General features: G+C 33.5%; 1 non-coding gene across 1 annotated transcript; it reads right to left on the bottom strand.

The window, feature by feature from the left end:
- Positions 1–2,318: 2,318 nt before the first annotated feature.
- LOC124984153 (small nucleolar RNA U13) lies at positions 2,319–2,423 on the bottom strand. The gene has a single exon (XR_007108611.1). It is a non-coding gene; the product is annotated as a small nucleolar RNA U13 (small nucleolar RNA).
- Positions 2,424–4,132: the final 1,709 nt, after the last annotated feature.

Raw genomic sequence — 4,132 nt, 5'->3', positions numbered from 1 at the left:
AGAAATATTCAATATAATTGCTCCATGTGAATTGCTAGAGGTAGAAACAGCTGATAAGAATAAGTAAGGGGGTACTGATAAAAATTTAAAAGAAACTGAGGGGGGTTGTGACATACTACGGGAGTCTGAGTGAATATACTTGTATCATGTGAAAATTCATAGATATCTGGGATTCTCATGAGTAGTTTCATTGCTATCTACCAGAGCTAGAATATTTTGTCTTACTAATTACATTTTTACCTTCTGCTTGATGAATCTAGCCTTATTTTAAATCTAAATATTAGTTAATAAGGCACTTTGAGGCATATAAGAAGCTGTTTTAAATTATCTTTCAAAAATACAAATGTAACTTCTCAGAATATCTTCAAATGTATAGTTCCTAAAAATTATCCGACAACTCCAGTCCAATATTAAGCAAAGCAACTAAGGATCTTTTAGAATAAATAGAGACTTAAAAACAAATCATCTTTGAACACAAACTGAATGGTTTAGCAAAAATCAATAGTAATAAATTGGTTACTTATAGGCCCAGCAACTGATGAAGTATTCCATTGAAGTTGGGTACATTTTCTCTCACAGAGAGAATGTATCACACTTCATATTTCTATCTCTCCAAGGGAGGTAGAAATCTCGTTCTGGGATTTGATTTTTTTTTTTTTTTTTTTCCCTAACCCATAAAACTCCATCCCTTTGGACAACCAGCAGTTATCAAATTCTTTGATTGTCTACCTTATAAAAATGAGGTCATTTTAAATCTAACTCCAGGTGAAGAAAAACCCAAGCCTTCATAACATAAAGGTTCCTATGCTATCTTAGACAGAGGAATAGCTCTTGTGCTTTTGTATGAAATCACAACAGCCAACTAACTCTTGATTATATTTTATTATGTTGCCATTGCGACTCTTTGAACAATAGTTTTTCAGTTTCTGAACATTTCCAGTGAAAACATGCTATATCCCAAAGCAGGCACCAATTGAGAAAAGAGGTCAGTGGCAGCTGAGGCAGAAACAAAAGCGTTTCTGGGAGGCATTGTTCTCTGTGAAGAGAGAGAGATGTGAGCTTCTCTATTCTCAGTTCCTTTCATCCTGGAAGTCACTAATTCACTTGGCTAGCTCCTTAATAACTTAACTCTATCATGAAACTTTACACGTTCTTTGTCTCTTCTGCCCAAAGTCACTTTCTGAATTTTGATAGTTCTTAATAAGGGTTCACTCAGAGATCTTTCAACTCATGTTGGGTTTTCTCTTATTTCTCACACATTTTTATATCAAAAGTTGGTGCCTAGCACCTGCCAATAATACCTCTTAGAGCACATTGGAGAAAAGGAAATATAGAGATACTTACAAATATTTTTAATCATACAAATAGATATATATCTTTCTTTCCTGACACTGATTTTCAAAATGTAAATCAAAACAGACTAGTCAAAAAAGCACATAAATCCATGTCAACCATACCATGTACCTACCTTCTTATACTTAGGAACAGGATTAACAAATAGCTATCTCATTTTATCCTCATTTTAGTCTAAGATACATATTTCACCATTTAATGAGACTGGAAGTGGGATGAATTGCACAACCAAAATTCGCATTTAATGCAGCAACTTTTTTACAGTAATAGAATGGGGAGCTTCTCAGAGAAGAGAAAGTAAGAATAGAAATTAAGCAAGTCTTGTGGATAGGTACTCTTTATAATCCAGTAGAATTATATATTTATATATTCTACTTTAGTTTTACAACTCATTGGGGTGTGTGAATGGTAAGAGTAAATGGTACATTTATGCCCATGGTATAAAACATAGTGTATACTTTTATCATTTAGAATTATTACACACATTTATAATTGTATGTCTTGTTTTAGACATATTTTCAGTCATGTCTATAATTTATTGATGCTTGGTCTACCATATAACATCAAATTATATCATTGTTCCTGTGAGAAAATATGAAATTTTTATAACAATCTGCTCTATGTTAAGGTTTCTAAGAATGTACCGTGGTGGCAAGTAGGAACTTCCCATAGTAGTTTTATGAACTCTACGTGATACCGGTTTATGATTGAGGGATAAAATGTCCCTTGAGAATATTTAATAGCTCATGTAAACCAAATTTTAAAATTCTGACACATATTGTTTTAACCCCAATCTTTAAAACCCCCATGTCTGAATGATGTCTCTGACATAGACTCCACTGTGTTCCTCTTCTGATTGGTAATTAGTTGCATTGAAGGGCCAACTGCCTTATTTCTTTAGCACCTCAACATGTCTTTCCTATACTACACTAGTAACACTTTAGTCTTTTTTCTCCCCACGTTCACATCAGACAGGTGAGGCGTTGATGTCTTAACAAGATTCAGGAGGGAGGTACATCTCACACAATAGCATACACACCCAATAGTCATGCTTACCAACTGAATAGGATCTATTCTTTCTTTAGAATGTCTATCAATGTTGCAGTCTTCACATAGGGAGATCAGAATTTTGTTAAGGGTCAATGAAGGAATATGTATTACATTGTTTTTAGAAAAGGTGATTTTCATCTACCACATACACACAGAGAGTAATAAGGATGATTGTGTATTAAAAACATGGTGGTAGATGCTATTAATCAGGAAGAAAAGCCCCGGATTTTTCTGAGTTGATAAGTTTTCACAGTGCACTACAGAAAGTAAAATCACTAAGAAAAATAATGAAGCTGATTCATGAAGTAAATGTTTTTTAACCTGTTCAATAGAAAAATCATCATGGAATATTATTTTAAATACTTATGAAATAGACAGTTTTGTAGTATAGCCATTGTATTATTGTTATATAGAAAGTTGCTATTTAGAAGACTTCAGATACAAAACTTTAGATGACTGAAGTACTGTTCTGAAAATACATATGTTCAAATTGAAATATGTCACAACAAAATCTTGAGGTGTAATTCCAATTATAAAGATACTTTGTCAGCAGATGTCTAAGGATCTATGTTCAAAATTCTGTGATTGACAGTTGATGAAGATATATCCTAATCCTCAGTCTGCCTTCTGTGGATCACTAGAGGAGAAGAAATCACAGCTGGAGACTGACCTCATACACTGCTGTAAAACAGCTATGGTTGGCTCTCACTTTCTTTGGCAACCAGATCTTCTAAATTGTTAGCCTTAGAACCTTAGAAGAGCAAACATGCAAACCTTCTTGTACGTGATATCCAAATTTCCCAATCCACTATATCAAATATTTAAATAATGTAGAAACTGACACTCGTAATTAAAATATTTTCTGTTATTCTGGAATTTTTCAAAAATCTGCCACTCATAAAACAGTATAACAAAGACTAGCTTTGAATGCTCAGAATATGTTTTCCTCAGAGAGTAGCTTAGAAGATCTCAAGAAAATAGACATTTTAATACAGCTAATATTTTTTTTCTTTCTAGCAGAATGTTTCAGTTTCAAAGATAGCCAAGTAATCAGGAAATGTATTTACATAGCTACCTTGATACTCTAGGTTAGAAATACCAGATGTAGTAATCATATTTTCATGCTTCTCATTCAACAAACTTGTATTCAATGACTACCATGCATGTATCAGCTACTATTCTGAATACTGTAGACAAATGACAAGGAAGAAAGACATGTTGTCTCCCTGAGTACATGGCTTATGAGAGTCATGAAGGAAAGTAAGAAACCAAAATACAGTGAATTTATTGCCACTATTTGGGTAAGAAGAGAGCGACTTGAGGTAAGCTATGGGTGGGGAGGAGAAGCTGCGGGTGGTAAGGTATGGGGAGACCTAGGGAAAGGGATGAGAGAGGAACAGGGGGAGGGGAAAAAGAAATTGAGAAAAGCATTAAACTTTTGGAGAGTAAAGTGTTAGCATGGATGGTATAATGGATGTGGTTAATAAAAATAATGACACTGAAGAAAGAAGCAAGTGCGTTGCAAGTTCTACAATAAAGACTATGAATTTTTAATTTTTTTTTTTTACTTGAGAAATTTTTACATAAAGGTTGAAAACCTCCCTTCAATGAAGTTGAGGTTTTAGGGAATTGTTTTGTCATTTGTCTTTTTTGTATTTTGATGATGTCATTTATTGTTGCTGCTACAAATTATTATAGAAATCTGGTGGGGTATTTATTGAACTAGACT

This window comes from Sciurus carolinensis, chromosome 4, assembly GCF_902686445.1.
Source record: "Sciurus carolinensis chromosome 4, mSciCar1.2, whole genome shotgun sequence".
NCBI classification, from domain to species: domain Eukaryota; kingdom Metazoa; phylum Chordata; class Mammalia; order Rodentia; family Sciuridae; genus Sciurus; species Sciurus carolinensis.
The sequence above is the reverse complement of the archived record's forward strand: the minus strand, read 5'-3'. Positions and strand labels throughout refer to the sequence as shown.